The 11,986-nt window shown below is 43.6% G+C and overlaps 1 long non-coding RNA gene across 1 annotated transcript; it reads left to right on the top strand.

Annotated features, from left to right (window-relative positions):
• Positions 1-681: 681 nt before the first annotated feature.
• Positions 682-9,441, top strand: LOC121444352. The gene is made up of 3 exons (XR_005973780.1): positions 682-736; positions 8,670-8,755; positions 8,838-9,441. It is a non-coding gene; the product is annotated as an uncharacterized LOC121444352 (long non-coding RNA).
• Positions 9,442-11,986: the final 2,545 nt, after the last annotated feature.

Here is an 11,986-nt window from a genome sequence, read left to right as displayed (position 1 = left end):
AGGGCTGCTCAACTTTCCTCCTGCAGCGACCCTTTAATACCTCATGTTGTGGGGACCCCCAAAACACCATAAAATTATTTTCGTTGCTACTTCCTGTCATTTTGCTACTGTTGTGAACTGCAATGTAAATATCTGTTTTCCAATGTTTATAGGCAACCCCTGTTAGGTCAAGGCCCTTAGGCTGTAAAGAAACCACTGACTTACAGTCAGGATACCTTCCAAAGGGTAGTTTCTTGACAAAGCTATTGAACAGGCCCAACTGGAATATAAGGTTTTCACCCTGTTCAAAAATTTTATTCTCTTGACTAGAAAGAAATTTGTCTTTGCAAAGTCTTTATTTCACTATTCTCCTCTCTGGAAGGGTCACTCTAGAATTGTTTAGGAGCCAGATTCAAGATCAGGTTTCCCAAAACACTTTGGTGCCCAGACATTTTTGGGTTTTAGCCAAAAAAGAAAAGAAACTATATGCTTTTCCTTGGGGCCTTTTTACTTTAAACTGTCTGGCCAATGTCTACCCCCCTCTCAAGAGGTGTCCCTAATTGCCATTATGGGATTGGGGTGATGGCCGGTCTGGCTTGCTCCATATGAATTTTCAGTGTCAGGTGTGGCATTTGGGGAGTACCAGCCCAGAGGGACTATCCAAAGGTTACCAACTACCAGCTGTAGGGAGGAAAGGAAGTTCTTAACTGCTGTCGAGGCATGCAAGGAGGATAAAGGCCAGAGTTAGGACAAGCAGGTAAGGAGGGAAAGGCAGAATATGGGAATATGTCTAAAACAAAGCCTATTAGAAGTTCTTTCTTCATTTGATTTTTCAAGACAGAGTTTCTAGTAGCTTTGAAGCCTGTCCTGGAACTCCCTCTGTAGACCAGGCTGGCTTCGAATTCACGGAGATCCTCCTGTCTCTGCTTCCTGAGTGCTGGAATTAAAGGCGTGCGCCACCACCGCCCAGCTCATTAGAATTTATTGATGGGCTCACATGGACATATTCTACTGGGCCTCTCATTTTTCCCCCAAGGTGGGGTTCAACAGGATCTGTGGGTTCTGGAAATCCAACCCATGTCTGTTGGAAGAACAGCCAATGCTCTAAAGACTGAGCCATCTCAGCCAGGGTGTGGTGGTACACACTTCTAATCCCAGCACACAGGAGGCAAAGGCAGGCCATTCTCTGCGAGTTCAAGGCCACCCTGGTCTGCACAGCAAGTTCCAGGACAGGCGTTAAAGCCACAGAGAATCCCTGTCTCGAAAAACCAAAAGAAATGTATTATTATTTTGTGTATATGGGTGTTCTGCCTGCATCTATGTCTGAATATCACATGCATGCAGAGTCCTCAGAGACCAGAAGAGGACATCAGATGTGCTGAGACTGGAAATACAGTTGTGAGCAGCCATGTGGGGACTGGGGACAGAACCTGGATCCTCTGGAAGAGCAGCCAATGCTCTTAACCATTAAGCCATCTCTCCAGCCCCCGTACATAGTTTTGCTTTGCTTGAGGCAGGGTCCTACTAGGCAGCCCTGAATGGCCTCAAAACTCGGAGGTCTGTCTACCTGTTTCCAGAGTCTAAAGTCTAGCCCATACCTGGCTCTCTATTGTGGTTGAGACGGGATCTCTCACTGGACTAGAGTTTGCCACTTTGGCTAAATGGTGGGCTACTGAGCCCCTGGGATCCTTCTGTCACCCCTGCCAGCTCCCACTGCTGAGATTAGAGATATACCACTCTGCCCAGATTTTACATGCATGCTGGGGTTCTGAACTCAGGTCCTAATACCTGCGCATCAAGCACTTTACCCACCAATGCATATCCATTACCCATTTTAATTTTTTTTAATTTTATATTATTATTGTTGTCATAATCTGGCTTTTTTAGACAGAGTTTCTCTGTAGCTTTGGATCATGTCCTGGAACTAATTTTATTTTTTAATGCGCATGGCTGCTTTGCTTGTATGTATGTCTGTGCACAACTTTATGCCTGGCGCCAGAAAAGGCCATTGGATCCCCTGGAACTGGAGTTAGAGAGTTGGGAGATTCCTTGGTACTGGGACCGACACTCGAGCCCTCTGGAAGAGTGGCCAGTGCTCTTAACTACTGAGTCATTTCTACAGCCCAACACAGTCTTCTGAAACAAGGTCTCATGAAATCTAGGCTTATCTCAGCCTTCCTGTATAACTGAGCCTGGCCTTGAACTCTCAGTCCTTGGTCTCTGCCTCCAAAATGCTGAAATTGCAGCTTGAGCCACCATGCCCAGCTTCCCTGAGATATTTTTTTTCTTCTGAGACAGGGTCTCACTGTGATCCCTGGCTAGCTACGTGAATGTGGACCAGGATGGCCTGGAAGTTGTGACAATCCTCTTGCCTCCCTGAGATATTTTTTTTTCTTCTAAGACAGGGTCTCACCGTTTATCCCTGACTAGCTACGTGAATGTGGACCAGGATGGCCTGGAACCTGTGGCAATCCTATTGCCTCTCTGCCTGCTGTGCTAGAATTATAAGCATGAGACATCATGCTCAGCCGCTCGTGCTATCTTGAGGGGATTCTTTAGATCTTCTGACTGAGGAATCGTGAGTGTTCTCCCCACGTTTGGGTCCAAGGCTAAATTGTCCTGCACAAGCTCAAACTCCTATAGCTCCAGGAGCTACTGGATACACGCCCTCTGCCGGTGGTAGAGGAGGCCAAGGGGTTGCTTCTGTAGCTTGTTGCAACACATTGCGCCTGCGCGGCAAAAACGAAACCAAGAAACCCTGCCCATTTACTGGGGGAGCCTTAGCCTCCCATGGGCCTGGGCAGGCAGAGAGCCGATATTTGGGAGCCGAGGGCCCGTGATTGTCTGTTAGGTTCCTAGGTGGGGCCAAGTGGGTATACTTCAGGACAAAAGCCTAGGAGGTGAGGCCTTAGGTTATCCTAGTGTAGTCTTCCCTGCAGTGGCTCTCAAGCTTCCTAACTGCGCCCCTTTGATCCAGTTCCTCGTGCTGTGGTGACCCCCCCCACCATAAAATCAGTTTCCTTGCTTCTTCATTACGTCATTTTGCTACCATTAGGAATCGTAATGCAAATCGTTCTGGAGACAGAGGCTTGTCAAATGGGGTGTAACCCACAGGTTCAGAACTGCTGTTTTCAAGTTTCAATGATAGAGGATTGTCAGAAGTTTTGTTCACCTGGGGTGATTTAACGCTTGGGAGGCTGAGGCAGAAGATTGTCACGAGTTCCTGGGTAAAACAAACAAACAAACAAAAAAAAACACAACCTTAATTTCTCAATATTATTAATGGTATAAGTAATAGATAAGTAAATAGATGTTCGCTAAAATAGGAACCAGGAGGTAGAGGAGGCCCTTGGATTGTCTTTACCTTTTTAAAATATTTTTTGAAGGCCGGGCAGTGGTGGTGCACACCTTTAACCCCAGCTCCAGGCAGTGACAGGTGGATCTCAGAGTTCAAGGCCAGCCTGGTCTATGGAACAAGTTCCAGGACAGGCTCCGAAAAAACTATATATGTGTGTGTATGTATGTATGTATATATATGTGTGTGTGTATACATATATATGTGTGTGTATATATATGTATATACATATACATATACATATATATATATATATATATATATATATATATATATAGAGAGAGAGAGAGAGAGAGAGAGAGAGAGAGAGCGCTAAGGTCTCATTTGTATGTTCGTATGTCTGACTGATTACTTATGTAGACCAGGCTGGCTTGGAACCTCCAGAGACTCACCTTCTTCTGACTCTGAGTTCTAAAATTAAAGGCATGGGTCATCATGTCCAGCTCAATTTAATTTATTAATCATTTGCCTTTAAACAGGTTTGAGGGAGAAGACATCACACTTCAATTTAAGCAAACACTTTCTACTGTCAGACTTCTCTCTTTCTGTACAGTAGGCCACGAATCCATAGGCAAGGGCCCCACCAGCTTGGGCTCCTTCGTATCAGTTTAATTACTTTATTTAATGATTTAAAATAGTTTTGTTGTTGTTTTTGTTTGACACAAAGTCTCAGTATGTATCCCTGACTGTTCTCGAACTCACTTGTAGACAAGTGGCCTTGAACTGCCAGAGTTCTAACACCCCTCTTCTTAACTCCGCGAGCTCTGCCAGCGCTTGGTACAGGTCTACATGCAAACACAAAACATTCACAGAAATAAAAACACCTCCAAACACCCTCTGAGGATCTGTGTCACACATGGCTGTAAAAGCAGGAAGGGACGGGCACAGGAGTGTATCAAGGGCACAAAGGGAGGCTAGTGCAAGACCCCTGCAGGTACAGGTGAGGGCATAAAAAGAAAAACTAGTGTCATTTCTAGCACCCTGTGCCAAGGCCTACTCTGGAGAAATTAAAGGCATAAAAATGGATGGATGAGTGGCCGGGCAGTGGTAGCACATGCTTTTAATCCCAGCATTCAGAGGCAGAGTCGAGTGAATCTCTGTGAGTTCAAGGCCAGCCTGATCTACAAAGTGAGTTCCAGGACAGGCTCCAAAAGCTACAGAGAAACCCTGTCTTGACACCCCTCCCCCACACACACTGAGAAAAAAGGATGAATGGACAGAAGGAAATAATACATGGTGGCTCGCACCTGTAATCCTAGCACTCAGGGGGCAGAGGAAGGACTGCTAGGAGTTCAAGCCCAGCCTGCACTATCTAATAATCAGACCATCCAAGACTACACAGCATGATCCTGTCCCAAAAAAGAATAAAGTTTTACATTGATTTATTTTGTGTATATTTGGGGAGGGGGTATGTGTACCTTGGTGTGCTTGTAGAGGTCATTGTCAGACTTGGTGGCAAGTGCCCACACGTGCTGAACCATCTCAATACCCCTAAATAAATCATTTTTAAAAAGGGCTGATGATATAGAACAGTGGTAAAGAGAAATCTTTGAAGAAAGAAATTGAAGGCCAGGCGATGGTGGCATACGTCTTTAATCCCAGCACTCGGGAGGCAGAGGCAGGTGGATCTCTGTGAGTTCGAGACCAGCCTGGTCTACAGAGCTAGTTCCAGGACAGGCTCCAAAGCTTCAGAGAAACCCTGTCTCGAAAAACCAAAAAAAAAAAAAAAAAAAAAAGAAAGAAAGAAAGAAAGAAATTGAAGAAGATGCCAGAAAGTGGAAAGATCTCCCATGCTCTTGGGTTGGTAGTTGGTAGAATTGTAAGACTTTAAGACAATCCTGAAGCCATTTTTGACAATTCTGAGTCCTCTCAGCCTCTGTGCCATAGTGCTTCCCCTCCTCCCCGGGAACCAAGGACCTGACAGCTATACTCACACGTACTCAGTTCCTGAACAATTACCCATATACGTATGCTTTGGTTCGGTCCCCTGGGAAACGGGGTCAAAATGACCTCTTACCTCATCTGATCTGGCAACAGCTCTCCAGCCAATTATTGGTAATAGCCCTTTCGAATAAGCCAATCACAACCCCCCTTGCTTCTGTGGCCTTCTCCTTTAAAAGTAGCCTGTGCAAGCTATTCGAGGTCTCTCGGCTTCCCGAATGCTGGGGGACCCTGTCATGACAGAATTAATAAAATCCTCATGCTTTTGCATTGGCTGTGGTGTGTGAGGTGGTCTCTGGGGGCGACTCCTCCTCGGTGTTTGGACGCTAGAGTCCAACAGAATTAACATAGTAAAAGTGGCAATCTTACAGATTCAATGCAATGCCCAGCAAAATCCCAACAAAATTCTTCACAGACCTCGAAAGAATGGTACTCAACTTCATGTGGAAAAGCAAAAAAAAAAAAAAAAAAAAAAAAAAACAACCCAGGATAGCCCAAACAATCCTGTACAATAAAAGAACGTCTGGAGGCATTGCAATCCCTGACTTCAAACTCTACTACAGAGCTACAGTAATGAAAACAGCCTGGTATTGGCATAAGAACAGACAGGAGGACCAATGGAACCAAATTGAAGCCTGGATATTAATCCACACTCCTTCAAACTCCTGGTTTTTGGGGGGGTTTTTTTGGTTTTTTTTTTTTGGTTTTTCGAGACAGGGTTTCTCTGTGGTTTTGGAGCCTGTCCTGGAACCAGCTCTTGTAGACCAGGCTCGAACTCACAGAGATCCACCTGCCTCTGCCTCCCAAGTGCTGGGATTAAAGGTGTGCGCCACCACCGCCCGGCCAAACACCTGGTTTTTGACAAAGAAGCAAAAAATATCAAATTGAAAAAAGAAAGTCTATTTAACAAATGGTGCTGGCACAACTGAATATCATCATGTAGAAGAATGAAAATAGACCCATATTTATCACCATGCACAAAACTCAAGTCCAAATGGATCAAAGACCTCAACATAAATTTAAGCACACTAAGCCTTAAAGAAGAGAAAGTGGGAAGTACACTTGATCGCATTGGCACAGGGAACCACTTCCTAAATATAACCCCAGCAGCACAGACACTGAGAGAAACAATTAATAAATGGGACCTCCTGAAACTGAAAAGCTTCTGTAAAGCAAAGGACATGGTCAACAAGACAAAACAGCTTATGGAATGGGAAAAGATTACCAACCCCACATCAGACAGAGGGCTGATCTCCAAAATATACAAAGAAATCAAGAAATTGTTTATCAAAAGAACAACTAATACAATAAAAAAATTGGAGTACAGATCTAAACAAAGAACTCTCAACAGAGGATCACAACCCAAGAGAACCTAGACAACAATGAGGACACTAAGAGAGACACACATGGACCTAATCTACATGGGAAGTAGAAAAATATAAGATCTCCTGAGTAAATTGGGAACATGGGGCCCTTCGGAGAGGATATAAGGGGAAGGGAGAAGCAGGGAGGAGAGCAGAGAAAAATGTAGAGCTCAAGAAAAATTTTTAAAAATGTGTATGTATAAATGTTTTGCCTGCATGTATGCATGTGAACTACATGCATGGTAGAAGCCTTCAGAAGTAAGCAGAGGGGGTCAGATCCCCTGGCACTGGGGTTATGGATGGATGTAAGTCACCATGTGGTTTCTGGGAAGAGAACCCAGGTCCTCTGGAGAACAAGTACTCTTAACTGTTGAGTCATCTCTCAGCCCCAAATAGACTTATTTTTTTATTTGTATGTGTGTATGTGCACATGTGCGGTGCCTATTGAAGAAAGAAGGGGACATCAGATGGTTGTGAGCTACATATGGTGCTGTGAATTGAATGGACTCATTCATCATAACCACTGAATCTTTTCTCCAGCATCTGGTTTCTTGACTTTGACAAAGTGTGTCCCAGCACGGGAGAGGCAGAGGCAGGTAGACGTCTGTGAGTTCAAAGTCAGCCTGTTCTATAAAACAAGTTCCAGGATAGCCAGAATTGTTACACAGAGAAACTCTGTCTCAGAAAAAGAGAAACAAACAAAAAAGATAAAAAGGGTCTTGCTGGCCTTAGTGGCAAGTCTGTAGTCTAGGCAACTGAGAGGCAGAAGCAGGAAGAGCAGAAGTTCAAGGTTCTTCCTGGCTAAAGATTTCTGGACCAGTTGGATGGAAATACAGTTAAGCAATATATATATGCTTGGAAGATGCAGTGTGTAGTGTCTTATGGGATCACACCTGTACATTTGTAATATCAGCAGTTCTTAAAACCAAGGGGGATCTAGAGTTCAAGGTCATCCTTAGCTACATATCAAATCTCAAACCACACATGAGATCCTGCCTCCAAAACCAAAAAGCAAAAGAGCAAAATAAAAACAAGGACCCACATGAAAGGAGAGAACTGACTCGGACAATTTGTTTTCTGACCTTCACACAGGCAATGTAACAAGTATACTCCCCCACACACACAAAAAATGTAAAGTCATTTTATTATTCTGTTTGCATGAATGTTCGGCTTGCATGTATTATCTGTACACCACACGGATCCAGTGAGTGCTACTGGAGGCCAGAAGAGGGTATCAGATCCCCTGGGACTGAAATAACAGACAGTTGGGAGAGCCCTGTGGATGCTGAGGATCGAACCTGGGTTCTTTGAAAGAGCAGGCAGTGTTTGTTCCATTGAGCCATCCCTCCAACCCTCTAAAAGATTTTTTAAAAAAACAAAATTAAAGCCAGGAATGGTGGTGCATGCTTTTAATCCCAGCACTCAGAGGGCATGGGGCCTACTCAGTGACTTTCAGGACAGTCCAAACTACATAAAGAGAGTGTATCTCAATAAAGAGAGAGAATGAGGGAAGAAGTAGAAAAAAGAAAGACACACACAGAGGAGAGGAGATTATTTAATGGGCAGATATACACATACATACATACATATATCATTTTTTAAAAATCATAAAGAAGCTGGCTGGTAGTAGTCCATACCTTTAATCCCAGAACTCGGGAGGCAGAGGCAGGCAGATCTCTGTAAATTCAAGGCCAGCCTGGTCTACAGAATCAGTTCCAGAACAGGCTCCAAAGCTACACAAAGAGACCCTGTCTCAAAAAACAAAAACAAAATCATAACGATACTCAGTCTTGCACATTTAAGGAATTCCTCCAAAAAATTTCTTTTTTTATTTTTTGTTTTTTTTGTTTTGTTTTTTTCAAGACAGGGTTTGTCTGTTTAATAGCCCTGGCTGTCCTGGAACTAGCTCTAGTAGACCAGGCTGGTCTCGAACTCACAGAGATCCACCTGCCTCTGCCTCCCAAGTGCTGGGATTAAAGGCGTTCGCCACCACCGCCCAGCGATCTCATTTCTTTCTACCTCATCTGTAGGCGTGACAGAAAACATGCTGGAAACCCTGATTCCCAAGGGAGAGGGTCACCGTGTGATGGTGGTGCTGGGACCACATGCTGGAAAGGTGAGTCCCCACACCTGGAAATGACTCTGGAGATCACTGAGGATCTAGGCTGCCTTTGCTGACTCTCCCCATTCCTCCTCAGGTGGGACTTCTTCTGAGTCGGGACAGCGTGCAGAGTCAAGCTTTGGTGCAACTTGGGAGAGAGAACCAGGTTGTAGAGCTCCACTATGATGCTATCTGCCAGTACATGGGTCCCAGTAACTCGGATGAAGACTGACATGTGGACCACTGTCATCCCCCAGGCTGTCACTAGTTGTGTTGCAATCTGCAATGGATGCCATGGAGAAGATAGGAGACAATTGTTCTATCCTCCTTTGAGGAGCAAGAACAGAGGTGTGAGTTGATAGACCAGACTATTTACCAAAATTTAGAATATAATAAAACCCATTTTAAAAAGTGGGAAGATGACATCAAAACCAGTATGTGAGCTGTGAATTCAGGTGGGAACTGAGATGACTGAGGTGGAGCTACTTCACTTCTTAGCCTCATTTCCCTGCTCAGGGTGCAGGACAAGTTAAATTACCTATCCAATACAGAGTTCCCTCTTGGAGCATAGAAATGATGAGATCTGCCGGGCGTTGGTGGCGCACGCCTTTAATCCCAGCACTCGGGAGGCAGAGGCAGGCGGATCTCTGTGAGTTCGAGACCAGCCTGGTCTACAGAGCTAGTTCCAGGACGGGCTCCAAAGCCGCAGAGAAACCCTGTCTCGAAAAAACAAAAAAAAAACAAAAAAAAAAAAGAAATGATGAGATCTGTCCTCACACAAACACTATAGAATCTCCAGTGCTACATCTCAGAACAGCTTCCTGAGTTTGGATCTTGAATGGCTTTCAAAGACCCATATCTTTCTTTTTTTAAGGTTCATTGTATTTTTAGTTATATTATGTGTGTGCCTGTGTGAGAGTGTGCAATTATGAGTACAGATGCTTTCAGAGACCATTAGTGTTAAGTCCCCTGGGAACTGAAGCTACATGCAAGGAACCAAACTTGGGTCCTTTGAAAGAGCAGCAAGCACTCTTAACCACTGAGCCATCTCTCTAGCCCATATATCCATATGTTAAAGGATTCTTGCCCAGGATGATGCTAGTAGCACTTATTTTTGACCTTTGAAAGCTAACGGCCTGCTAGAGATTGCTTAGGCCATGACTTAGAACCTCCAAAACTGTGAACCAAAATAGACCTTTCCTCCTCACACTTTATTTCTGGTAGTTTGTCTGAGTAAGGGAAAACTGCTGCCCCCGCTGAGAACTCTAGTAGGACATCCGTTATCCTTGATCCAGGGCAGACCTCCAGGAATGTCACTGAGGTGATGATGCACTGAAGAGACATGGAGACTTATGCCCACAGATGGGATGGGTTACTTCTAATTTCCAAAGAAGCCAGTCACTTTTAGTCCTAAATTATTAGCTTGCAGGTTAAAAGCTATTTCTGACTCATGCAGTTTCTCTGCTTGCCCTAGGTAATTATATTTTTTTAAAAGGTTATTGTTGAGAATCCTGAACATTTTTCCTGCTTAATGGTGTAAGATAAAAATCAACAAGAGAAGTCAGAGTATTAGACACTATTGCTTCTAAATCATATTTGAAGCTTAAGTCATTCATGCAATAAATGGTATTTGACTTAGATCTGGGCCACAGATAAGAATACCTAAATGCCTATGGCATACATTGAAAAGAGTCAAAACACCCCAGAACAGGATGATAAGATAATTGGGACTAGGGATGGGGCTTAGTGTTGGTGTATGTGCCTAACATATGTAAAGCCTTGGGTTCCATCCCCAGTACCACCAGGAAAAGAGAAATTGCTGACTGTTGAACAAAGGCAAACTGAACTCTCTGGCCAAAATGAACAAACATAAAAACGATGTGAGTCACCAAGTGTGGTTGGTAGCCCATACCTGTAATCTAACACTTGAGAGCCGAGACAGGAAGATTTCCATGAGTTCTAGGACAGTCTGAGCTTCATCAAAAGACTCTTTCTTCAAAAACTTAAAAACAGGAAATGGGCTGGGTGTGGTGGCACACAGCTCTGATCCTAGCACTCAGTAGGCATAGTCAGGCAGATCTCCATGAGTGTGAGGCCACCTGGTCTACATAGCAAGTTCCATAGGGCTACATAGTGGGTCTCAGAAAAGAGTGTCGCTTTTCCCCTTCCTATTACCCCTTTTATGTCTCTTGTCTAATTGCTACAGCTAAGACTTTGACACTGTAGAAAACAGGTAGAGGAGAGTGGGCAACTTTCCTTATCTCATTCCTGATTTTAGAGGAAATGCTCAGTATGTCTCCATTTAATATAATGTTGGCTATAATAACATGTTGGTATATAACCTTTATTATTTTGAGGTGTTTTCCATCTGTTCCTACAGTCTCCAGAGCTTTTATCACAAAAACTTGTCGAACTTGTCCAATGTGTTTTAAACATCAGTTTAAATAATTAATGTAATTTCTGTCCTTGAGTTTGTTTGTATTCCATTTATTGGTTTATGTATGTTGTAACAATGTTGCCTTTCTAGGATGAAGCCCATTTGGTTATAATGTGTAATCTTCTCAGTGTATACCTGAATTCAGTTTGTAAGCATTTTGTTAAGAATTTTTGCATCTGTGTTCATCAAAAAATTGGTCTGTATTTTTTTCTTTCTTTTTCCTTTCTTTATTCTCCTCCTTCATCTCTTCTCTTTTTTCTTCTTCCCTTTTTTTTTAATATTTATTTATTTATTATGTATACAATATTCTGTCTGTGTGCATGTCTGCAGACCAGAAGAGGGCACCAGACCTCTTTACAGATGGTTGTGAGCCACCATGTGGTTGCTGGGAATTGAACTCAGGACCTTTGGAAGAGCAGGCAATGCTCTTAATCTCTGAGCCATCTCTCCAGCCCTTCTTCCCCCTTTTTTTTTGTTTTGGGTTTTTCGAAGCAGTGTTTCTCTCTGTTGCTTTGGAACCTGTCCTTGAATTCACTGTAGACCCCCAGCATGTGCTGGGATTAAAGGCATGTGTCATCATGCCTGACCTAAAGAACTTTTTTTAATATATTACCTGAACTAACCCAAACTATCAACAAATGGAACTGTATGGAATTGAACACTTTGTGTACATCAAAGGGTGTTGGACTCTAGCGTCCAAACACCGAGAAGGAGTCACCCCCAGAGACCATCTCATACACCACAGCCGATGCAAAAGCATAAGGATTTTATTAATTCTGTCATGACAGGGTCCCCCAGCATTCGGGAAG

This window comes from Microtus oregoni, unplaced genomic scaffold (assembly GCF_018167655.1).
Source record: "Microtus oregoni isolate MIOR12 unplaced genomic scaffold, Mior012 000121F_001, whole genome shotgun sequence".
Classification (NCBI taxonomy): Eukaryota; Metazoa; Chordata; class Mammalia; order Rodentia; family Cricetidae; genus Microtus; species Microtus oregoni.
The sequence above is the reverse complement of the archived record's forward strand: the minus strand, read 5'-3'. Positions and strand labels throughout refer to the sequence as shown.